This window comes from Theropithecus gelada, chromosome 18 (genome assembly GCF_003255815.1).
Source record: "Theropithecus gelada isolate Dixy chromosome 18, Tgel_1.0, whole genome shotgun sequence".
Classification (NCBI taxonomy): Eukaryota; Metazoa; Chordata; class Mammalia; order Primates; family Cercopithecidae; genus Theropithecus; species Theropithecus gelada.
This window is the reverse complement of record NC_037686.1, coordinates 34,523,921-34,551,073: the sequence shown is the minus strand read 5'-3', so window position 1 is coordinate 34,551,073 and position 27,153 is coordinate 34,523,921. Positions and strand designations below refer to the sequence as shown.

General features: G+C 39.1%; 1 long non-coding RNA gene across 3 annotated transcripts in view; it reads right to left on the bottom strand.

The window, feature by feature from the left end:
• Positions 1–27,153, bottom strand: part of LOC112611528 — a 325,264-nt gene that overhangs the window by 45,490 nt on the left and 252,621 nt on the right. The window contains exons 4-7 of one of the 3 annotated variants that reach the window (XR_003116677.1): positions 24,531–24,697; positions 23,658–23,740; positions 16,172–16,367; positions 15,985–16,137 (exon numbers count right to left, since the gene is read on the bottom strand). This is a non-coding gene — a long non-coding RNA (uncharacterized LOC112611528). Of the gene's footprint in view, positions 1–15,984; positions 16,138–16,171; positions 16,368–18,533; positions 20,951–23,657; positions 23,741–24,530; positions 24,698–27,153 lie in introns of those variants that run through there. The other 2 variants (XR_003116676.1, XR_003116678.1) reach the window with 2 other exon arrangements.

Below are 27,153 nucleotides of genomic sequence, written 5' to 3'. Positions count from 1 at the left end.
TTTCTCTCCACCTCCCTGGGTCAACTATTTCTGACATGTTAAGTGAGCACGTCTTCTTACATTTCACGCAACTGAAGACATTTGTATCTATATATTATATATCAAATACTAATGAACATACACTACACACACACACACGTAGGTGTACACACACAGAATATCTCTTTGGAGGATAAATATTTGATTGTTTTGCTTGATATTATTTTTCTACCATTCAGAACAGACTTTGACACTAATAAGTGCTTATATTAGTTAACTTTCAAAGAAGATATGTTGGATTTTTAAAAAAATGTAATGGCTAATAACAAAAAGCATTTATTTTTTACTCATAGATCTTTAGGCTTGCTGCAGGTTGGCTTTACTCCTGGTAGCATTTTCTGGGCTCAGTTCCAGGTCAAGGGTCAGGATCAGGTCTACTTTTATGTCTTGTCATTATGGGATCCAGGATTGAACATACTGAACGTCTTGTCCATTTATGCTCCATTGGTAAAAAATAAATTTCATGGCCAAGTTCACAATCAGTGAGCAGAGAGGCAGAGATGACTATTTGCTGAATAATACAATCTATCACAGTCACCCTCCTGTTCACCATGTTTCTTTCCTCTGTTTATCTCACACACAAATATACTCATCTTATCTTCAAGGAAGACTCCCCAAAGTTTTATCCTATTAGATCATCACACTCAAAGTTTTAGCTCCTATGATGGTATCTGCAACAATATTTCTATATATGGCTCTTCTTAATCTGGAGAATCATAAACCAGAAAAAGGAGGAAGAGAACGAGGGGGATAAGAAGTTGAAACAGAAGTATAAGGTGAACTTGAAGGAGAAGAAGGATGAGAAAAAGGAGGAGAAAAAGAAAGAAAAGGACAGGGGTAAGGAAGAGAAAAGTAAGGAAGAGGAAAAGGAAGCAGTGGAGGAGGAGGAGGAAGGAGAAAAACAGGAAAAAAAAATAAGAGCAATAAGTTGTTTCCCTCCACACACACAATTAATATACAAAGGGGGAACAGTCTCCATAATGGAGGCTGATTCAGAAAGGAGAATTCTGAGCAGCATTGAGCAATTACTAGTCCATAGCAATTCTGAAATTCCCCTGATGAAATGTTGTGATAGTACCTGGGGACAGAAAATATTCCTTGATTAGGCTTCAGTTTTGCTGCCTGAGAATACCTCCCCAGCCCACAGCTTTTCAAGACTCCTGGCTCCATTCTTGAGAACTTACTCCTTCTCCATGATACACCTTGGTCACATTTGAAGGGAGCATTTTAGAATATGCCAACTTTGGCAGAGCTTTTTTTTTTATTATGTTCTCTGTCCAGAAATTTGTAATTCATAAGTCTGTTCACATATCAGAGAATTCATCTAAATGGGAGATACTTTTAGTAAATTATCTGTTTTGAAACTAAGTGTGTTTTGTTGTTTATTTCAACCCTTGTCCATGCAGAGATAAACATATACATATACACAATTGGTTTAAAGAAATCTCTCTCTCTCTCCCCCACGGTCCCTTCCATTCTCTCTCCAAACACACACACATGCACACGTGTGCATGCACACACACACACAAACACACACACACACACACACCATGGAATATACCCTTGCTGGATTCTTTAAAGTGTCCTTTTCCTTATAAACACATAAACTCAGGCTCAAGATGCCATGTTGCCTACTCCTATACTGCAGGCTAATACTTTGAGCCAAATCAAAAAATTCACATGATATTAAGGAAGATTTGGTCATTATGTGACCCCAGTGAGCTGACAGGCCATGAATATTAAAGATGTGAAGAATACGATTACTAATGATCTGGTAGGATGGACTTGTATGGCCAATTATTCAATATTTTCCACTGTCAACATCTTACACAATAAAAATACCATGAGTTATACATAGGAGAGCATACAGATGTTAAATTTTAGAACAGTTATGGAGAGGACTCAAGCCAGTACTGAGATTATTTAGAGTCAGTAGTGTGGATGGTACCTCTCTAGCCCTAGAGTTACACATGTCCAGGTCAGTCGGCTCACCTTCAAAGAGGAAGTACATTGATAGCACCAGCCCTAGACAACCTTGGCAACCACATCATGATGACTCCACAATTAAGCAAACCCAATAAAATACATTCTTCTAGTTTGAGCTGGTAAGGAAAAAAAACACTTGAATCAATTCAGAGAGGTTATATTTCATGGTTAGAATTTAGTAAGAAAAGTGACTGTTTTAAGACCAGGACTTGAAACATTTTCTTATCTGTACACTTTGCTATCTCTAGTCTCATATTTTACCACAGTATCCTCCCCTCACTCATTTCACTCCAACTACACTGGTCTCTTGTTCCTAGAAGATAGTAAGGTACAAGGACTTTCCATTCTCTCCGTCCCACAACCTGACTGCTCTCAGGTCAAATCCTTTCAAAGCTCTCTCCTTCACATAATGCAGGCCTTACATGGTTTGGCGTGTCCCCACCCAAATCTCTTTTTTAAATAAATAACCCAGTCTCAAGTATGTCTTTATTAGCAGTGTGAGAGCAGAGTAATACAAGGTCTCTTCTCAACTGTACTTTTTCAGAGCTTTGACCACCATCTAAAGTGACTCCTCCCACCTACGTCCATCCATCTCTCCCCATCCATCTCTCCCCATCCCTGCATCTTGTATTCAAGAGCACTGTCTGGAATTATGTCATTTATGTAAATATTTCATTATTATTTTCGTCTTGCCCCTCTCAATATAAGCTCCATGAGTACAGAGGTTTTTTTCTTTTCCCACAACCTAGAGCAGAATTTCATTCAGCATACAAAATCACTAGTTGTTGAATAAATTAACTGAATAATAAATGAATTTGCCCATGCCTGTGCTTACACACATGGTCTTCTTTAATTTTTACATTAAACCCAAGATGTGGGTTCCATTGTAACCCCAACTTTCAAGTGAATAAACTGAACCATAGGGGTTAAATAACTTGTTCCAGCTAGAAACTGGTTCATCTGGGATATAAACCCACTGTCTAGTTTCATAATTAGAATAGGAAAACACAGAGAAAGACTGTGGAGATTAATAGAATAAAGACCTGATGGGAAGCAGAACTTGAATTCCTTCTGACCATAGAGGAGTGGCCACAGGAAGTGACCACAGAGAAGTCACTCTCTGTCTCTGGGTAACGAAGGTGGTAGACGAAATCAATAATTTTCAAACTTTGGACAGGCTCACTCAGAAGCCCAATGTGTGCAACCGATAAGAGTATCATGGCTTTATCAGCCCTTACAGAGGCTCTCAGAAGCACAGTGAGAAAAATGCTACCCACAATCATCCCCAGGTTGTGCTCAGTATGAGCAGGGCTCTAGGGAAGAAGGAAGGCATGGGCTCTGGGCTCGGTAATGGATGTCTAGCTCACAGGAAGGAGTCTTCCCATGGGAGCAATAGTCATCTGAGCAGAGTGAAATGCAGCATAGTAGTGAGGGTATAATCGCACACAACACTACCCATTTTTCTGACCCTGGGGAGGAGCAGATATGAGAGCAACTACAGCCTGTGGGGATAACCTGTGGGGACAGAGATTGAAACACGAGATGAGCAACAGGTTTCACAGATGAGCAAAAATGCTCTAAGGTTCAGGTCCTATGATTTTCAATGGCAGTATCTAGAAAAGGGAATTAATATTCATGCCATTCCTCATTTCCTTTAACTTAAAATACAGTTCTGATGTGTTAATACGTATGTGTGTGTAGATGCACGCACACACTTGCAATGCAATCCCTAAAACAGCTTCATCACTGACTAAATGAAATAAGTTCCTCTTAACTACTAAAGACATTGTTTTACTCATCATTTCCACTTGTTTCCCTTCAAATACTTCCACAAATACTTCCATCCATTTAATGATAAGTTTGCTGTTTCAGTCACTCTGTCCAGGTGCCCAGACCTCAGCGAAATTCAAGATGAATTCCAGAAGCATATTAAATATTTCTTAACATTTGCACACCAGAGGTCATTGGTTTGTGGCAACTTTCTTTTTTTAATATTAAAATGATTACAGAGTGAAGCAACTATAAAAATAATCCCCGGAGAGCAGCAGTGTAACACATATGTACATGAGCAGAAGACTTGGATGACCTTGGAAGCTATGCTTTTCTCATCTCTGAAAATAGAAAGGACGACTATAGGATATCCAAAATTGCCTCTAGCTTTATGTCAGGGTAATTGCATATTTGAAAAATTAAAATTCAAAGACTTAGCTCATGATGACCACAGAAGAATGGAGGCCGAGAAAACTCCCCTGATTCAGGATCAGGGGCCAAGAAGGACCAGTGTTTGAAGAGAAAGCTGCTCTGTTTCCTACATCCCTATAAAAAGATGTCAATTCTACCACATTCCACTGAATGAATGCTTGATTACTCTCAAAGGTCACCATATACGGTCTTGAACAACTTTTAGAGTACGGACCTCTTTTTAAATGGTGTGAATGCCATGGACAAAAATGCAACTTGTGCCCAGGATCACAAAATTATATACCCAATTCTAGAGGGTTTGAGGCCTCCTGAACCTCATCCATGGAGGACCAAGAAGAGGTTTCCGGTGGAGGAGTTTAAGCACTTTCAGAATAATAGGATGATTTGGGGGGAATGGAAAAAATATATAACGTCAACTTGTAAAAATTATCCAAAAATTATAAAATTTAATTCTTAATATATAGTATGATTAAAAATAGTTTACTTATATAATTTACAAATGATACACATACTGAGGCCCACGCATTTTTTTCAATTTTTTGAGATATTGCATTATCAACACAGTTTGAAGAACTGTCCTATAGGATCAGAAGTAAAGAAACTCTATTTAAAGATACCCCAATCCTGAACTGCAAAACCCAAGATTGCTCTCATAGTGAGGTAGATCTGTGATTTGGAGTCTTGCTAGTCATATAACCTATTTGTAGTCCTACTATGGTATCTAAATATCTCTTCACACATTTTTCAGTTGTTTTATACTGAAATTATACACACACACACACAGGGAGAGTGAAACCATCCAACCCTTAACAACTATTAATACTCAATTACGAATATGTATATTGTTTCTCTAGTCAGCAGGATTCTTGGAGAACAGAACATATAAAAGTAATGTTTCATAGATATTGTGGGAAGAAAAGTACAGCCCGGAGAATGTACAGAGTCACCAGGGGATCCAACTTTGGCCCAAACTATAGCAGCAAATTCTGTGTGCTACAAGATAGCAGATGAGAACTAAGTATCAGCAAGTAGGGTAAAGAGGGGTTAAGAGTGAAAGGAGAGGTAAACAAGACAGAAGTCAGAAGTCATTACAAACACTTCTTCCTGACTCCCAGTCTGCTCATCTGGCCATATTTTCGAGCACCATCTGATGTTTCCATGCCTACCACCGTATAACTTAGACTCATGGTTTATTCTCTTTAGGTAATTGACTTGAGGGAGCTAACTCCTGGAATATCTTAAAGTGTTTCTTAACTGGAGGTGATTTTGCCCTCAAGGGAAATTTGGCAATGTCTGGGGACACTTGGTTGGCACACCTTGGAGGGTGTGTTACTGGCATCTAATGGGTAGAAGTCAGGCATGCTGGTAACATCCTGCAATGCACAGAACAGTTCTCGTCACAAGGATTTCCTGGTCCAAAACATTGATACCTCCAAGGTTGAGAAACCCTGTCTTAAAGGTGACAGGTAATGCCACTAAGACTGGCCCACGGCAGGAGGCAACATCAGAAATATGTGTGTTCACTCAATGATTCCCATTTACTGTTCTAGCCCAGAAACCTCAATCCTATGAACAGCCAATCTGCCCCCAGTGGAGTCTGAAATCTCACTGATTCATCACCAGCTATCCGTCTCACAATAGGGAGGAAATTTAAGACCAGCTCTATCAAAGGAAACATAAATCTGCCCTTTCCATCAGCCTTGAAGAAACAGAATTTAATGATCTCAGCTGGGGCCTAATGAGGCAGTGTCCACATCAAAAAGCTGCTCTGTGTTTGACATGTTTGACAGCATGTTAGGGGAAAATAGGGGAAAAAATATACATTGGAAGACTAATTGAGCACTGCAGCTGAGCAATCCATGGAAGTCTTGTCCTCTAGCTAAAGGTTGTTATGCTTCGGTGGAGCCAGAGACAGACCCTGACATGAGAATGTCACTCTTCTGCGTGGAAAAATACGACTTTAAACATAACAAAAGCTGGGAGTATCTGAGAGGCATGATGGTAGTTGCAATAAGTTCTGTTAAAGAGAACCATTCAGCTGCAGCTAACAGGCTGACTTTGATGTAAGGTACACCTGCTATCAAAAGCTACCCGGACTTCATGTTCTCCTTTGGGACTGGGAAAGTAAGGTTGTGGTATGCAGGGACAGAGGGGACCAGGCCAGTCCCATGAGACAAGGTCATTATGCAACATTTCTGGGATGATCAGGGGCTCCGAGTGCAGACTCTGTCCCCACTGATGTGGCTGCTCCAGGTGACAACAGAGAAAGACATCAAGAGAATACAAGGGATTATCAACCAGCAGCAGAGCAGGTAGGAGAAATATGATTCTGAAACAGCCTCAGGTAATGCACACCAGCTCTGGGCCACACGAAAATAACTGAGGTTATGAACTAATCAGAAGTGTAACAAGCATTTCCATGCATTGATCAAGTCAGACCTGAATGTGAAAATTAATCTGCCAGCTGCCTGATGCCTTGTTAATTAACATCTATCTCTCGGTCTCAGTTGTCTTATCCTAAAAATGGAGATACTGGGCCAGGTGCAGTGGCTCATAACTATAATTCCAGCACTTTGGGAGGCTGAGACAGGAGGACCACTCAAGGCCAGGAGTTCAAGACCAGCTTAGGCAACATAGCAAAACACCAGCTCTTAAAAAAGTCAGGGTGGGGTGGTGGTAGTAAGGAATGATACTAACAGCCCTGTAAGTTTAACTAAAATTGTTCATGTAAATTACTTTACTGAAATCATCTATAAATCTAGCATACAGTACACTCTTTTTATGGAAAATTTGTGAACACATGATTGAAATCAGTAAGATTATAAGCAGGACTTAATAGCCCAAGTGTATGAGGAAGGAACTTTCTGACACCATCATGCCATCTAAAGTGTGCTATGACACTTGGAACACTTTATTTGTGAAATGACTCTCTCAGTTTAAAGCATGCAAGGTCATCCTTAAAATGTGAGCTTCTACAAAGAAGTTGACCTTTCTTTATCTACTAAAATCTATAAAAGTTGTTTTAGTAAATTAAGAAATTTAAGAAATTGTGAAAAAATATGAAATGTTGGAATTATTAGATTTGCAATCCAGACCTTAAGTGGAACTGGCTGTATAACCTTGGCCAAATACCTTCACCTGAGTTGTTGCAACCTTATCTGTAGTTAAATGGAATTCTAACCAGTCCTCCAATTCTTAAAGGCATCATAAGAATCAGAAGGGATATCGGAGGCATACACACACTGAGAACTTCAAAGTGCTCCATAAACAAATAGCAGCTTTCTTAATACTATTATCCAACAAGTTACACCCACATATTTGCATGACACAGAGTGCGCACTAATAATAAACTTTTCTTTGAATGTAAACAAAGATAGAAAAAGACAAATCAGTTAATTGCCAGCATCAGGATTCACAGGATGAATAACATGAAACAGCATTATTCAGAAGCATCTTCTAGAAATGAGGGAGGGAGGGAGGGATGGATGGAAGGAGGGAAGGGAAGGGAAGGGACGGGAGGGGAGGGGAGGGGAGGGGAGGGAAGGGAAGGGAAGGGAAGGGGACCATGAAGCAGGACTTTCCAGAGGCACATGTCAAGTTTTGATAGCAACCATTGACCCTGGGAAGTTATATTCCCACCCCATTTATTCCTTATCTTCCTGAATTGGCTATCACAAACCTACAGAAGGAGTTCAAATGATCCTCCTTTATATTTATTGGTTTGTTTCCTATATTTCTTTTTTTCTTTTTTCTTTTTTTTTTTTTTTTTTAGATAGGGTCTCACCTTGTTGCCCAGGCGCTGGAGTGCAGGGGTGCAATCCTCCCAAATACATAAGACAAAATTAATACCTTTTTTAAATGTATGTATCTTCACATTAGGTGGTCCTTTCTTTTATGTATGAAAAACATATTTTATTTTACCTTTAAAATACTTCTCTGGCAATTCCCATCACTTCTCATACCACTTCTCCCAGACTATCTTTTTCCATCTAGTAGTTCTAAGGCTGGCTGACTCATTCTACATGTGAAATTACACACACACAGACGTTCTCTTCAGGTTCTTTTGGTAATAAGCCTCTGGGATACTCTACCTTCCTAAACCACCTACCTACCTACACACACACACACACACACACACACACACACCTGCAGTTCATTCACACTGTCCAGAGAGTAGAAGGCACACACAGTGGGCAGTGAAAGGTCTGTTGGCATTGCTGCTGACCCTCCAATCTTGAACTTAGAAGCAGATCACAGCAATGCCAACAGAGAACACTTCCCCCTCTTAACTGGAAATGCAGGGACATTTGTGTAAAACATGCCTAATAATCCTGAACTCAGAGAATCACAGGACTGCATGGTTTTGTTTTTAACCTAGATTCTCTTTTATAACTGATGTCACACTGCTGTTCTGTACCCTAATATGCAGGATAAAAGAAAATGCTTGCTACCCAGGAGATATGGATCAGCACAGAAAGCTCCATGGACCTATTGAACGTTGACTTTAATCACATTAAATGGGAGGGAGTGACATAGCTCATCACAGAAGACCAGGTTTTTCTTTCCATTTCTTTAAATATATGTGAATGTACTACAACCTACAGTAATGTACATTCACACTTCTGCATGCAACATATTTCACATCCATTTTAATGAACCCCACTGGGCATTCACATTCTTTTGTTGAGCTGGAATTGGACTAGAATGAGGGATTCCCTAGACATCAATCTATAAATTGAATACCTACTGATGGCCAAGCTGAACCACTTGCCAGCCTCTGAATATAGCTCCTTCCTCTTGTACGTGCTGTTTCTTAAAACTCCATTTCACAGCTTGGCCTGGTTATATGTAAGGCATTTTTCATTTCGGGCCTTCTTTTCTTCCAGAAGCCCTCCCTGGCCTATTTTGTACACAGCACATTTTCCCTCCTGTGTGTGTCACTTACACCATTTGTTTAATTCTACTTAACATGTCTCCTCTCCATCTTCATCCTTACACTTTCTATATACCCTACTCCCCCACTCTCAACTCTTCTTGCCCCCAACACACACACACATACAGACACACACACACACACACACACACACACACCCCTGAGCTACCAGGGTACATGGACCAGCAGCATTCATATTTCTTTCCTCTTTTTTTTTTTTTTTTGAGACAGAGTCTCCCTCTGTCACCCAAGCTGGAGTTTCAGCACATGATTTCGGCTCACTATAGCTTCCACCTCCCAGGTTCAAGCAATTCTCATGCCTCAGCCTCCAGAGTAGCTGGGACTACAGGCATGTGCCATCATGTCTGCCTAATTTTTGTATTTTTAGCAGAGACAGGGTTTTGTCAAGCATTAATCATTTTATCTTTAGTGTGTAATATACTGCCTAGCTAATAGTAAGTGCTTCCCAAACTGAAAAAGTAATAATTTTCTGTTTATGCCTCTATATGAGTGAGTAGATGTACTCTACATAAGATAGAAAAATTATTCCAGCCAAAATTTACCATATTTAGGGGCCCAATTTGGAGAAGAAATAGTAAATTTGGGAAAATCTTATATTGGATTTGGAGGAGCTAAGAATAATGAATAAAATAGCTTTTTAAAAAAGTGAAAGAGTTACAGAGCCATAGGCTCTTTTACTTCTGTTGTGAAACAGTGCCAAGAGCACATGAAAATTTGTACTATAGACAGTGACCGCTTCATGGGCTGGACCAAGAATAAAGTCCTGTGATTATTAATTATATGTATTTCCATTGTTGTGAATGTGCTATAACCAGATCAGCAAATTTTCACCAAGGCTTACGCTCTGAAATAAAGACAAAGTTTTGTTATAGAAAACTTTTGTCAGAATGGCCTTTACTTTTACAGAATTTTAAAAGGAAAGATGATGTATTGCTCTCTCCTGCACCAACCCTCATTGGATTCATGAAGGTGAATAAGGCAGCTTTCTATTCCAAGCTCTAACTCAGCCAATAAATTCTTGCTCATCCATTCTCTCAACTGGGTCCCATAAGTGGAACAAGTGCTGTTTGGTGAGCAGAAAAGCTCTTTGAGATACAAGAGGGAGCTAGAAGTACGTAACTATGGCATTGTCTATGGCTTTGGCTTTCTGCAATTGGATACCCTAGTTCTTACCTCGAACAGATGAAAGATGAGAAAAAAAAAAATCACTCAGACAATCAAGCAAAGGAGAAAGTCTGCTTAAACACCTCTGAGTGTGTATCTATGCACAAAGAACTGACATTAATCAGAACTGGCATTCCTGCTGATGATAAGAGCACTGAAACAAACCTCCCTTCAAAACACCGTCCTAATCTGCTCATTGTAACTCATGTCTACAATTCTTTTTTGAGGAAGAATAGAGTCTTTCCTTTCATTAGAGATGAAGTTTTCAGTGGGAAATTACTCTGGGAAAAAAACGAAATCAGAAATTTAAATTTATAATAAAATATGAGAACAGAATCGGGGTAGGACTACAGGAGAATACCGCCTGGCTGGACTGAGGGTTCTCTATTTAATGAGGAAAAAAATAAATACAGAGAGAAGATTGGGAATGAAGTCCAGATTTAGCGGGAACTGTAAAACTCTTTCACCCTGATTTTCTCCATCCTTAAGCAACTGTTCTCTAGCAAAGAAAATGCCTGCTGAAACATTGTGGAGCTTATCAAACTACACATCCATCTCTAAAATTGGCTGCTGCTTCACAATGTTAAATATTAGTGTGGACATGTGTTCACAACTCATGTTTCATACTGAGAGTAGATCATGAATTTATTTTTATTACTCGAATGTTGTGGGTTTAGTTGTATTTCCCAAAAGAACATATTACAATGCTAACCCCAGAAAACTGTGAATGTGATTTTTTTCTGAAAATAGGGTCTTTGTAGATACAACGAGGCTAAGATAAGGTCATATTGGATTAGGGTGGAGCCTAAATTCAATGACAAGTGTTCTTAATGGCAGAGGTTCTTACAGGGATTCTTAGGGTGTCTTTCTTTATAGATAGAGGGACACAGTCACGCAGGGAAGAAAGCCACATGAGAAAAGAGGCAGAGATTTGGGTGAGGCAGCTGCAAGTCAGGGAAAGCCAAGGATTTTCAGGAGCCACCAGAAGCTAGGAAGAGGCAAGAAAGGATATTTTCTTTAAGTCTTTAAGGGATCAGGGACCTCGTGACACCTTGATTTGGGACTTGAGAAAATAAGTATTCTTTGTTAAAGTGAACTAAAATCCTGAGAAGGACTCCTCACTTCTGTATTTGAGTCCTTGTGGATGAACTGCAACCTAGCTTAACAGGCAGGAAAAGACTGAAAACCTAACTTAACAGTATGCGCCTGTAACAATAGGTGAGTCTTGGCCAATCCCAGCTACCATACTTCAACCATTCCTATACTGCTGAGCTCTCAAACTGTGTTCAAGTAAGACAGATGCTAACTTGTAACCAATCTGGCCGTTCTGTACCTGGCTTTCTAGTTCTGTACGTCATTTCCCCCTCCCCCCACTTTTTTTTTTTTTTTTGGTCTATAAATCTTCTTCCACCACATGGCTGTGCTGGAGTCTCTGTGAATCTGCTGTGATTCTGCGGCTGCCCTATTCGTGAATCATTCATTGCTCAGTTAAACTCCTTTAAATTTAATTTGGTTGGAGTTTTTCTTTTATCATGTTTTAGTTTGTGTAATTCAGTGGCGCTTACTTGGGTAGGTAAGAGGCTATAGGTTCATGAAAGAAAACCACGATTCAAGGGAAAAGCAGTGCTGAAATATTCTTTCCCTCTTACACTTACTTCATAACCTGTTTCCTTTTGGCTGGTGGTCCAACAATGTCACTTTCCTCTTAGACTCTAAATCAAAAATATTTCAAGAGTTAGACTAATCTCACACTGTTAAAAACTCCAAAAGCTTTAAGAAAGAAAGTTAGGCAAGGAACAGAAAAGCCAAATATTGCAAGCAAAATCAGTTACATGGGGTGGGCCTTCCAGGCCCTCTGGCCTCCAGGGTAGCAGCATCTTTATGTTAGAAAGCTTGAAGTACCCACCGCCCAGCCTCAGTTCCCGGAATCTGAGTGCACTGTCAGTCCTGCTAGCCCTGCTACAAAACACATCACAGAGGCAGAGACCTCTGAAAGACTGAAAAAGACTCAGAGCCCCCGAAAGTTTCCAGACAAACAGAAAGGTTTTCTTGTAACAAAACAAAACAAAACAAAAAACTAAAATGCACATTCATTTACTTAGTATTCTTTGGAGAATCCTAATGCTATAAATACACTATTTACACCTAGATGTGTGCTTAGGTACATAGTTGTGTTAATATGCGGAAGGGCAGCTCATCTTGCTTGTTAAATCTCCCCTTGCATTTTACAGCTTTACAAATGTCAGGCCATTAGGCCATAATTCTCCTGTTGAGGACCTCATTACCTATAAAGTATTCATATCTGCCACATAAAAGATGCAGGTGAGACGCAGATTCAGCAATTAACCCATACATCTTTATCCGTCTGGCTGGTCTTGCCTGCTTTTTTAAACAAGAATTATGTTTTCTCAAGCCTTTAACAAAGTAGCTCTGTTTCCCTTTATGTTTAATTTGCAGGATGAAACTGCCAATCACAGGATTCATTTCCTCTGGTTCAGGAGGAACACCTTACTATAAAAATAACAATAATTAGGATAATCCAGGTAAAATTGCAGAATTGTAGGAAATGTTTGCAATAGTTACAGAAGCAGGAGGTTTCCAAGTTCCTTGACTTCTTCCAGGCAAAATTGCAAAGTAGGGGAGGATTACCCTCAACTTCCCTAGGCTCCTCCCTCTTCTGCTGTACCCACCCCTGACACAATCAGGCCACCTGGAGGTTCAAGCCTTGCCACACAGTTCCACCCCTCAGGGCAATACCCTTAGCTCAGGGTCTTTTTATTACCTCAGTCCTTCTTTGAGGGAATCTGCTATTATTTCAGAAATCAGTAACAAATATATCCAAGGTGTTAATAACTAAAATCCTTGGTTGTTGGGGTAAAGATTAATATTGGTTCCAGATCTGTGTCAGACATTCTATTGCATATACATTAGCTGTTTTAATCCTTATCATTACTCCAGAAAGTAGCAAATGCCTCCCTTGTATTTCAAACGTGGAAACTGGGACTCAGAGAAACTAAACAACTAGCCCAAGGTTCCCCAGTGCTCTAGGGGACCTCAAAGCTAAGGCTCATTCCACCAAACATTTCCACCCCTTCCTCAAAGGAACCCTCAGCATTGCTCCTCCAGCTCAACAGAGAGAATGAAAGCCTTTTGTGTGGCAGCCTAGCAACTATTTCCTGATTATTTTCTCTTCAGAAATCAGATGCTAACCTGGAATAAATGACCCTGATAAGTGAAATATTTTTCTTGCCATATATGGGCCTCGCTGTTCCCTAGTAGTATACGCACAGAGAATAACAAATCAAATCCTCATTTGTTTCTACTCTGGGGGAGATGGGAAAAGGATGCTGCCTTCCTGGGATTGTATAAATGTATAACTCTATTCAATTTACATTTCTAAAAGGAATCAGCCAAGCACACTTCTGTTTTCAGCCTGAATGTGAATAGGTTAGTTCCCAAGGGAACACTTACAAGAATCTTACAAACAACCCCTAAAGAAATTAGAATGTAAGTGCCATGTTTATGACAACTCTCAAGTCCCCATGATAAAATCTACAATGTCTCATATCTATTAAGGCAGTTTATTACCAGCCAGTTTCACTTACCTAGGTTCTTTAGATTTTTGAAGGACAACTTTCAGTCACTTTGCCAAAAATATTTTGTCTGAAGCAAAGACTCTTTTTTCCCTACTCTGAGGATTGTGGTTACTTAGGAAAGTAATTCACCTGAACTTGAAATGTACTGAAAATAACCTTGCTTAATTTTACAAATCCTTTAAAAAGTTACTAAACATTCACTGTAAGTCATGTAGCAGAGCAAGTGATCACTACAGATGTTCCATGTACTGAAATAAAATAATAGTCATGCCTTCAAATGTGTATAGTATTTTCAAAACATTACTATTCATAATAGTAGCAGCCATATATTGAGTCCTGAACATTTTTAAATGGTTACTTCATTTAATCATTACAGCTACTTTGGTAAGTTGTTGTCATTAGCTGCACCTTAGAACTGATGGAATTGGTCACACAGCTCATTCTCATAGACAAGCCCAGATTTTGAACCTAGTCCATCTCATTCCTAAATCCATGCTCTTCACCCTGGCCATGTGCAACCTGCTCACTTAAAAGACATCATTCCATGTGTTTCTTAGGATAAGCTAGTAAGAGTCATGTGAGAACAAATGATTGTCCCCGTCTAACAGATAATTGCTCTATGCTGGTGATTCATGAGAGAAGAAAGACAAATGTCTGGGGCTCCTGACTCCAAGCCTGAGTTTTCTTCCCCAGAATGAACCAGCTACCTGAAATGTGGCTTGGGCTAGGTTGTGTTCCTCAAGCTCACTCTACAACCTGCCTCCAGTAAAACTCAGGCCAGAAACATTATGAGTTCTGAAGCTCAACATATTGAACACTTTACAGCTTTGATTTATGAGATACAAAAGGGTGAGCAAACAAGACCACATTTAATCACCCACACAGAAGGACATCATCTACACAATGGAGCCTAAAGGTAATGGGGTATTGGTAAATTGGCTTTCCAAGAAAAGAAGCCCTGATGTGTAGGGTTTACCAATTCCCATTGTGTAAATACTCCCACCATAGCTAACTTTAGGCTACCAGGGTGAGGTTACTAGACATGGAAAAAGAAAGAGGTATGTACAATTAGTTCTTGTAAACCAATGGAAACTGGCCCAGCACTCTACTGCCAAGGCCATTAGAAATCATCAGAAATTCTGAACCTTTCTCCTGAAAAAGCATCTTGTTGAGTTGGCCATCTCCATTATCTTTACAAGTGTAAATGTTCTGGGAAGGATGCAGCAGAGTTCCTATAATATTAGATTTAAGGCCAGTGGTCTCCCTGGTGCTAGTTTCTTACAACAAATGAAAAAGTTTGGAGGAAAACAGCACCAATAATGAGTAGGAGACATGGGACAGGTATGTTTTACTTGTCAGTAAATGAGTGATCAGACTCAAGAAGGAGACCCCAGGCATACAGGCAAAAAAAGACAGACAGACTTGAGAACGGAAGAAAACATCCTTTTAAAAAGGGAAAATGCCTAATCTCAAGCAACCAGAACAAGATCTTGGCCTGTGCAGTAAGCCTGCGAGTCAAAGCTTCACCAGAGTCACATTTCAGGTTGGCAGACTGTTTGAGGAAATCGAGCCAGGACACCTGGGGATTTGTTATCTTGTAGATCAGCCAGGCAGCTTAAATTTTCTTTTTTAAAAAGTACTTTCTTACATTTCCCAGGCTGGCTAGGCCTTCTTGCAGGCATGAGAGCCCCTGACAGAGGCCAAGTGACAACTTCATCATCCCAAAAGGTACAGAAGATTCCCATAAAACAGTCACCAGGGACATTCTTTATAATCATGCAACTCCTTTCTAATTTCCTATCCCTCATCTGGTCCTGACATTTTCCTCTCATGTAGCTTCTCCATGTCACCCCCATGGCCACCTCTAGGTGCACAGCAAGTGCACAGTGGATACAGGCTCATCCTAGGAACTCTGCCATGTGCAGTTGTTTGGGCAGAAGGGCCAAAATCGAGGGGATCACACTGTGTCTCAGCAGCTCTTTGTTACTCTAATAGAAACTGTCACACGTGTCCGTGTGAAAAGACCACCAAACAGGCATTGATGAGCAACAAGGCTCTTTATTTCACCAGGGTGCAGGCGGACTGAGTCCAAAAAGAGAGTCGGCAAAGGGTGGTGGCATTATCTTTAGTTCTTATAGGTTTGGGATAGGCATACAAAGTACATTCTTAAGGGCGGGGAAGAATATTACAAAGTACCTTCTCAAGGACAGGGGAGAATATTACAAAGTACCTTCTTAAGGGCAGGGGGAGAATATATGTATCAGTTAGGGTGGGGCAGGAACAAATCACAATGGTGGAATGTCATCAGTTAAGGCTATTTTCACTTCTTTTGTGGATCTTCAATTGCTTCAGGCCATTTGGAGGTATATGTGCAGGTCACAGGGGATATGATGGCTTAGCTTGGGCTCAGAGTACTGACAGAAACTCTGGGCAAATAACCATGATTTGATGAGAGAAGATAGAGAAAAAGGAGAGGCCACAAGAGAAGAGAGTAAATGACTCAGTTTGCTTTTTTTCTTACACGTCTGACATGCAGCCTTTCCACCCTCTGGAGAACCCAAGACCCCATTCATTTGTCAGTCCTCCTTCCCTAATAGCCTGGGCCTCTCCTTCCTAGAGTTACCATTTCCAAAGGAGGGCCTAATACAATCACCTCCAGAGCAGATGGTCACTAATTGCCACAAGTAAACAAACATAGACTACAACAGATACATCTTGTAGCTTTGAATATAATTAATTTTCGAGAACACCAGGGGTACCCATCCCCAATTAGTGGAGCATGTGAAGCTGGGAGCAGAACTGAGGGAGCCATGCCAGGCAGGCCACGCAGGGGGCCAGACTCCCATCCTGCAGGCCTCAGACCCAATAGGAAAAATTCAGGAAGCCACTTAACCTTGTTGCCTTTGTTTTCTCATCTGTAAAACAGTGGGTAATAAAATCTTTCAGCTTCCTCACTGGGTTTTATGTGAGTGAACTAATTAATGATTGTATAAAGTCTAATACAATGCAACATGTAATTGAAAAGTTTAATCATCGAGGTAATAGTCCAATAATAGTAGGTTGCAAAGTAGTGACAAATAGTGCTTTTAAAATGCAGCTATTATCATTTTGATATTTTCTCTCTGATCTGCATTTTCAAATTAGAAGTGTATATAATTTCAGTTTTATTTCCATTTTTATAATGTTGTATAATTCCTACAAAGCTGCTTCCTCTATTGTTTTCACTGTGATATTTCAGGCAAGCAGAGAATCGCTGTAGATTCCAGTAATAACTAGATGTTCTAATTAAAAGTTCTTATGCCCAGGAGTCCCAATGCCAAACTAGTTGGTCAAGAATCTGCCTACCTCTTACACGCTGGATAACTAACTCTTTTCATTTTCCAAATTAGATAAAAAGAAATCTTCACAGTCATAATTTCTTAGCCCTTTGACCTTGTTGCCATTCCTGTAAGTTCATGTTTTGCCTTTCCCAACTTCCACGCCTTTGCACAAGCTGTTTCCCCCACCTAAAATGCTCTATTGCCTCCTTCATAGAAATGTTTCTTTCTAGAGAATTCCTACTCCTTTTGCAAAAAGTAAGCTAAGCCTCCTTCTGTGACACTTTCCCTGACACCTCTAAGAAAACCTAGGATTCTCTTATCTCTGCAATCCTTTTTACACCTACAGGTCCCTCCATTATTGAAATTTTCACAGTGTATTGTTTTGGGTTGTTAACTGTTTGTTCCCTCAATAGATGCTAAGCAATTCAAGAACCAGAACTGTCTCTTTTAAATTGCACCTCTTCCTTTCCCAGTACCATGAGGGGCAAAACATAAGTGTTCAGTACATTTTTTGGTAGTGATCAGTAAAGTATACATTTATTAAGTGCATGATTAATTGTGGTCCTATGTCATTATATATTTTCTCATTTAGTAACTATTCTGTCATGTGTGCATCTGAAAAAAATGTGGTTTTAAGAAATATCCTCACATTTGATACAGTTAAGGACTGCCTCATACTCAAAATTTATAGCTTTACAAAAAAAAGTTTTCTGTGAATTGGTGCCTGCCTATTTTTCTAACCTCAAAACCTATCACTGCCTTCAAGACAACACCTACTGCAATTGCACCAGACTCCCTGTAGCTTCCTGAATCATCCCCGCTGCATCATGCCTGTGCCCGGGAGCCTCTGATTCTGGAATGGCCTTTCCACTCTGCTTGATAAACTCCTACTCATCCTTCAATTTGGTTATCATCTCCTGTCTGTGGATGCCCTTGACACTTTATGCCCCATCTTACAAATGGGTGCTTTTATTCTTTATACTTCCCGGGGTCTTTACAAACCACCTCCTCACTTATCTCAATATCCTAAGTGCATATGTATACACCTCCTCCCCTTCAAGCTGGGAGTTCCTTTCAGATAAGGACAGTGTTTGATTCTGACTTGAAAGAGCAGATCTTATTGCAAAGCTTGACACATAGTTAAAGCTCAATTAGTAGTTGTCAAATGAATGAATGAATTGGTAATAGCTCTCCCTATTATGCAGGCTGACTGAAGGAGATGAAAATTACAGTCCTTGTTGTTTACTCTTTAACTACAAGACATCAAATTTTGTATTTCTCTTAGCTTATTGTGAGATATATTGGAATAAATAGCGAACATATTTTTACTAAATTTACATTACATTATTTTCCTAGGACAAAAATATGTCTGTGTACCACTCTGCCTTTATTTATTATGCCCCCAAACATCCCCCTATACAGTCTCACATTACCCTCTGTCTGCCCATGTTTTAGGCTCATTCCCCAGACTGTCTTAAGAGTTATTTCTTGCCTGCACAACTCCATGCTACAAGAGGAAATTTCCCAACAACACATGAAAGCTGTCTATCTTATTTGTGGCTGAGAGAGCTTGAAGGAGAGTAAGTGACTGTGAGTATTCAAGAGTAAACTCAGTACATGTTAAAGTTTACAGAATCCTAAAGATTGAGAAGAGATTAATGGCTTGGATAGGAGTTAAAAATCTACTATTTTACCATACTTTTCTAATCCCTACAATTTTGGGGAAAATCATTTTTGCACCAAGAACTACAGACTAATAACTTTTTCTATTTATTTTACTGAAGCATTTTATATGCAGCTGAGAAATGACTGCTCATTAAAACTAAGTGCAAGCATTGATGATAAAATATTCTAGAATTTTTACATAGAAAACCAGAAACTGAAAGCATTCCTTTACATATGGTAAAGAAAAATGTGCAATCTTCATTTTCAAGGCTGAAGAGCATTTGAAACATGTATATTTACATATATACATAAACATATATACAGATACATTACACATATTTTTGAATCAAGATGTCTATTACCATCATCATCATCTCATCATTATTATCATTATCATTATCATCAACTAGCACTTACTGAGCACCATTTATTAATTGTTCACTGGACTAAATGGCATTTCCCTTGCCAGAGACTGATAGAATTGAATAAAGATTTGTGAATTCTCTGAAGGAAGGGACAAGGGGCACTTCTTGAATAAATATCTAAGGTGTTGTTATCACCATAATCTAGAGACTCTCCACCAAATATCCACAGGGAAAATTAGAGTCAAACTCCTTTGATATCTTGTAAAAGATAAAAATCCTTGCTGTATCATTGAAAAAAACCACAACCTATCACTTATTAATAAACACCTCAGAAGATCATCTAACAGGGTCAAGCCATAACTTCTTCTTCTGCCTTGTAGCACTTCTCATGTCTATGTTAAATAGTCTGTGGAACCCTCATTTTCTAAGGAATACCATTTTTTCCCCGATGGTAAAAACACTTACACTGGATCCACTGAGACACGCCTGAAGCAGTTCACAGAGGCTGAGCTGATTGTGCTATTGTACACTTTGGTGGCTGGTCCTTTTAGGAGAGAAAGCTCATAATCACTTCACAATAGTTTTACCCCATGGGATTTTTATCAAACTTATTTCCAGATCAAGGGAATTTTCTTAAGCTAGACTGCAGAACCTTGTAGTGGAGAAGAGAACCACTGCTTATAGTTATTTTCCTTATTTTTTGTTTTTGTTTTTTGAAAGAAAGTGACTTTTAGAAGCGAAATTGTAAAGTTAAACACAGTCCTTTTTCAACCCTGATTTGCTTGTTCCATATTCTCTTCCTATTGAGCTATTTCTTTTTCTCCTTTATCGTTCTTCCTACCTCCATACTTCTCAAATAATGTTCTTAGTGAAGATGCTCATACCACTCGATTACAGCTTTCTGTGAATTTAGCTCACAGTTATCTCTGTAAAAGGATTGTTTAAGTTTCCTTTTAAACATCATCCTGGCATGCTTAGAATTCTGCTAAAAATATTTCATATAGCAGTGAATGAATAAGAGCAAACTCTTTTGCGATCAAAATTAGGTTTCTGACTTTTCTACCTAATTTAGTTCTGCTTAGATTAAGTGGCAATTTTTTGGCCAGGCATGGTGGTTCATGCCTGTAATCTCAGCACTTTGGGAGGCTGAGGCGGGAAGATCATCTGAGGTCAGGAGTCCGAGACCAGCCTGGCCAACATGGCAAAACCTCATCTCTACTAAAAATACAAAAATTAGCCAGGTGTGGTGGAGCATGCCTGTCATTCTAGCTATTTGGGAGGCTGAGGCAGGAGAATCACTTGAACCTGGGAGGTGGAGGTTGCTGTGAGCCGAGATCATGCCACTGCACTCCAGCCTGGGCGACAGAGTGAGACTCCGTCTCAAAACAACGATAACAACAACAAAGTGTTATTAATCACTACTAGTCACCTGGAGTACATTAGTCATGCTGTTCTCTTCTTCCTACCCTTTTGTAAGGAAGTCATTCCACCTGTTGCAGAAACAGGATAACCTATGCTCAACCCTCCTGCTTAGAGGGTGTGGATGGTCTTGAACTCTAATTCTTCCAAATAAGGTTGCGTTGGTGGCTGCTCGTGAGACTAAAACACAAGCATGCTGAAATGTTCCAGATGCCTTCTATCCAATATTTTATTTGTAACCTGCATAAGAGATGTAAATAAAACTGACTTTTATCTTGATTCAGTCACTCCTCAGTTAATCACAAATGCACAGTTTAACATGAAATTCAATTTATACTTCTAACTTATCACTGCACAGTGTTAGATTATGTTAAAGAAATTTGATTCAGTCTTAACAAGTGCCTCAATGTGTGTTTTTTAAAAAAATTAGTGGTTTCTCTCATAAAACTTTAAACAAAAACTGAAGCATATAAAGTTATGAGATATATTTAATTATGTGGTTCTTGAAACAGGCTATGAATATTGTTCCCCATGGTAACATTCATAAATATTAGATATTTGAAATTTTAGTGGAATAAGTGTGTGGCTACCCTTGCTGAGTACTTATATAAAAAGAATATTGATTTGGATTATGAAACCAGTAACTTAAAATCATAAGAGTGTTGGCATTGGAAGGAAGGAGACCTTAGAGATACTGCTGCTAGTATATTAGAACCTGTCTGAAGCATTCTTTCAATAAATTTGAAGGAATTCTACATCAGTCCTATGGGCACTTAAGTTAATGGAATAAAGATTCTTATTTTTTGGTACAACATTTAATTTTCCTAGGGGTAATATTTTCGGCTAGTCATTGGCATCAAGACTTTAATTTGGAATTCTTTAAGCACAGTCTCATCATTACACATTACACATATGATAATAATGTGAATTACAGCCTTCAGAAATGATGTTTACATCATTGCACCTTTTTTTCTCAACAAGTATTTATTAAGCACCTACTGTGTGCCAGCTATTATTCTGGGTGCTGCAGATCACAGTTATGAACTTTGTAGGCAAGAGTTCTGTTTGAACTCTTGCATTTGTGATTTGTGGCATTTGTGATTAACTGAGGAGTGACTGAATCAAGATAAAAGTCAGCTTTATTTACATCTCTTCTGCAGGTTACAAATAAAATATTGGATAGAAGGCATCTGGAACATTTCAGCATGCTTGTGTTTTAGTCTCATGAACAGCCACCAATGCAACCTTATTTGGAAGAATTAGAGTTCCAGACCATCCACACCCTCTAAGCAGGAGGGTTGAGCATAGGTTATCCTGTTTCTGCAACAGGTGGAATGACTTCCTTACAAAAGGGTAGGAAGAAGAGAACAGCATGACTAAGGTACTCCAGGTGACTAGCAGTGATTAAAAACACTTTGTTGTTGTTGTTGTTGTTTTGAGACGGAGTCTCACCCTGTCGCCCAGGCTGGAGTGCAGTGGCATGATCTCGGCTCACAGCAACCTCCACCTCCCAGGTTCAAGTGCTTCTCCTGCCTCAGCCTCCCAAAGAGCTTACGCTTTTTCAAGGGAGCCATATTACTATAAGCAAGCAAAAAAAATGAACGAATGAAGAATAAGGAAGAAAATAAGACAGTGGAATGTGATAGAAAATGTATGGCACTTTTATAGACAGTTTTTTGAGAGCATGAAAGACAAAAAAAAAAAAAACTATGCAAAGCTATGAAAGAAGATTATGGCAGATGGAGAGATCAACTAGTACAATGGCTCTGAGAATAATGTGTAGGAAGCAGAAAGAGGATAGGCATTTGTGAGTGAGTCAGTCCTCCTCTTCCCAGGGTTTCTTTCGCCTTTTCCCACTGTACTGCATCTGTTCAGGCCTATTCCCTTGGACTTTGCTCTATTCTCATCAATCTTATGGTCTTCTTGCTTTCAAGCCCTATTCATTCCTTATTGACACTCACAATGTCTCTCTGTATCAGAGTTCTATTTCCCTTGTCCTGAACAAAGACTGCTTATAGAGTAAACCAAAACCCTCAGGCTTCTCTCCCGTAGCCTCCATCATCTGACTCCAACTCCTAATGCTTCCACTCATATGTCCTCTACTGCAAATGTACAGTGCTATTTCTCACCGTAATGTGTTTGTTCAGATCTTTCTCAAACAGCCACCTTGCATAGCTCCTTCCTAATTCTGTTCATATGTTCAAATCCTGCCCATACTTTAAGCTATATACTCAAGACACTAAGATCTAACACTAAACTTTACCTTAAAATCTTCACTATTTATTATAGCCTGAAATATCCCCATTTCCTCTCAAAGTCTATGGCAATTCCTATCTGTATAATTTATTTGTTCATTAAGTTCTGCTTTGTAATACCTTTTCTTTTATTAACAATTAATATTATTTACTTTTGATCTTTATTTATCTGTTTATATGGTTGTTTTTGGTCTCTCCAACTAATTGTGACTATTTTGAGAGAAAAACCATGTTTCATGTTCCTTCCATTATCTTAGCCAAGCCCAATGCTAAGGATATTATTGGTGCTCAATAACTGCTTATGATTTAAGTTCAGCTGAACAGAACTCTGTCTGACTGAATACATGGAGGAATGATTTTGATGCACTTGCCTCTAATCTGGCAGTTCCCTTCTTCCACGCTCATATAAAAGGAATGAGTTATTATGGTACCTACAATACTAAAATAGAAAGTCTCTTCAATTCTTGCTCCAAGCCCTTTTCCCAGCAATATTTGTGAAATGTACATTAGCTCTCAACTCTATTGACTCAGAAACAGAAAATCTCAGGAGGTAACACAACACAGGCAAATTAATGATTTGTGAGTGATGAATGGAATGGCACTGAAATAGATGAGAGACCCCAAGGAAAGCTGTCTAGCCAACATGGAATAGGAGTAGCAAAGAAACAAATCCATTTAAATAAGTGCCATACCGCCTATAAAATCCTACGAAACCAAGAACAATCAACACTGCGAACTACTTGCTGGTGCCAGTCTTGCTGATGGTATAATTTTCCTAAACAAAGAAAAGAAAGAAAATTTTATGCACGAAAGGATAATATGTGGAATCTTTTATTTTTGACTATGGATATAATTTAGTGTAATCACTTATTTTAAAATGAGGAAATTGCACTCAGACTGGGAGAATCACTTGCAGAGACGACCCTGGTATGGAGACACTGCTCCCTATATCATTGCCGCCTGCGGGAGAGAGGCGCTATTTCTAGTGCAAAGTGGCAGTTGCAGGGACTGGTTTCAATTGTCAGCCTCTTTGCTATAACCGGAATTTTTCTCATGAGCACCCTCTCTCCAGGTCATGAATAACACTTAAGAGGCCTGAATCCACTCACTCCCACTTCCTCCTTGGCCAATGGAAGGACTAAGTTGAGGAATCAGCAGGCTGTCTCAACCTACCACCTCATACTCCCACATACTCCCAGCACCCTTGTTCACATCCTGCCTCTTCTCTCAACTCCACATTGCTTGGTTCTTTCTCTTTGTTTTTGTTTTTTGAGATGGAGCCTTGCTCTGTCACCCAGGCTGGAGTGCAGTGGCACGATCTTGGCTCACTGCAACCTCTGTCTTCTAGGTTCAAGTGATTCTCTTGCCTTAGCCTCCTGAGTAGCTGGGATTACACACAGCCACCACCATGCCCAGCTAATTTTTTTTTTTTTTTTTTTTTTTTCAGTAGAGGCAGGGTTTCACCATGTTGACCAGGCTGGTCTTGAACTCTTGACCTCAGGTGGTCCTCCTGCCTCAGCCTTCACCTTCCAAAGTGCTGGAATTACAGGGATGAGCTACCATACCTGGCTGGCTCTTCCTCTTTCCAGGGATACTCATCTTCATCTCTTTTTAACCACAAGCATTTCTCTGAAGGCACCTGGATCTTCTCTTCCGTTGTAAACCTCTTTATCTTCAACTGCTTCCTGAATTGTTTTGCCCCTTCCAGGCCTTAAAAGATATCTGGAAGTGCCTGAAGGATAAAAATTGTAATAAATGCGTCTCAAATGAACGTTTCTTCTTCTCCTTCATTTTCCTTGCCTCTAGGTCAAAGAAGTGGTCATCATTCTCATTACCCTCTCTCTAGTGATTTTTCTAGGATATTTCTATTTAGACCTTAGTAAGAAAAATAACAAAGAAAAATAACTCTTGCAGCTCTTTTTACCTAATCATATAATTTGAATACCTCCTCATCATTAATATCTATCATACGCCTGGTCATTCATCCTTCTCCATTGCTTCCTTTAGTGTAGAGCATACCACCCTTTGGCCCAGCTCCATTTCTGTCTTCACCCCAGGTGCCCTCAGTACCCCTTGTTTTAAGCCACTGAACAACTGGTAACTTCCTCTCTGTGTTTTTATCACCAATGCCTCCCCCACCCTATTTCTGCCATCCACTCACTGCCCTCACCCCAAACATTGCTACTACCCAGTGTTATTTTACTTCTGAAACATTTCATTTAAATTCAGTTCTCAAATAACTTAATTGCCCAATAATAGGAAATGGCTAAATTATTGGCATTGCATAATACAGGATATCATGCAATTATTTATACGAATAAGGTAGATAAAAATATACTGATATGAAAGTTTACTGAAACATATTGTTAAATGAAAAAAGTCAATTAACAATGTACCTTAATGGACTTTTATCAGGATATTACAATCCATTTTTGTGCAAATAAAATATTTACAGCTGTGTGTATGTATAAATGTATAGAAATTTTCCAAAAGGATAAAGTGCTGAGAGTGATTTCTTTGGGAAAAAGGTTAATAATGAGGATAATAAGGAGACATTTTAATGTTTCATCCTTTGTAGTTCTGTATGTCCTGAATTGCTTTCAATAAGAATGTCTGTATACATTATTTGTAGAAATTTTAAATGCATATATATGAAAAAAACTCTTTACCACAATATTTATCTTTCTTATACTCTGTTACTCTCTTTACCTATATCTTGACATTATTGAGAATTTCTGGGATTTGACACTTTTTTTTTTATTGCCTCATGTCTTTCTTTCTTTGGCTCTCTTAGCTACCATTTTCTGATCACTGCAACAATCTTACCATAATTTTTAAATTTTTGCCCCCGATTTCCTTTATTATATCTACCCAGTATTATTCCACCTCAAGGTAGAGTCAACTGTCCACTTTATCTACATTCAAGCTTGTACCACCACATTTCTCTGGTTTTCTTCCTACATAGATGGCTCCTCTAAATCCATTACAGGTTATGTTTCTCTACCTCTGCCTATAATGTTAGGGTTTCTCAGGGTTTTGCATGAAGACCTCTTCTTTCCTCATTCTTCATGCTCTTCATAGTAGATTTAATTTACTTTTGAGGCTTTTAAAAAACCCTAAAAACTAAAGCTTAGTAATAAGTCCTAGTCTGTACTTCATCTCATGCCTTTCTACTTTGTTCCAAATGCATATGTCAAGGTAATAACTCGTGATTCTCATGAGTACCTCAAACTCAGTATGTTCAAGATCACATCCTTCTTTCTTTACTTAGTTACTTGTTATCACTATCTCGATGAATGACCCCATCATGCCACAACCTGTGTGTTAGATGTGAATTATTATTATTCTCTGGTCTTTATATTCATTCATTCACCTAGTCTACTAATTCTACCCCCTAAATAACTATCAAAATTCTTGTTTCAAGCCATCATCACCACCTGCCTAGATTTTTGCAATGGTCTCTTGTCTAGTCTTTCTAATTTCTGCTTGTTTCCCTCTAGTTCATTTCTCATAAAGCCTAACTGAACTTCCTGAGATGCAAATCTGATCATGTCACTTCTCTGATGAAAATGATTTAATGATTGCCCCAACAAAAACAAGTTCAAATTCTTTATAGGACTAACAACAACTTTCACAAGGTACTACTGGCTATCTCTTCAGTTCATGTTATTTGATTTACTCTTTACCATCCATGATGAATCCATAATAAGCTCCTTCAAAATCTTGTGTTTTCTTTTCCACCTCCATGGCTTTACCAACTCTGGTCTTCTCCCCGGTCTGCTCTTCCACCACTCTGCAATGAACAAATTTCTATGCTCCATTCTAATATCAAATTAGAGGCAATTTCTCCCTTTGGATCCCAGAGGACATTTATATATTATTTTATCATGATTTTTATCACTCTCTATTTTCACTGATTTGTCTGCTTCCTCTACTGAAGTATGAGCAAATCCCTGGAGAGTCTGGACAAGGTAATTTATTATAACATACATGGTTTGATACATGGTGGGAATATGGTATCATGCAAATATCAATGACTCTGGAAGATATTGCTGCAACTGCATTCTCTACCTTAATCTCAATGCCCATGACTTATACTGTCTATTGAACTTTCCCACCTCAGTAATATGTTTATGTAACTTCATGTGATAAGATTTTAACACATCTAAAATACATACTCCTTATGAC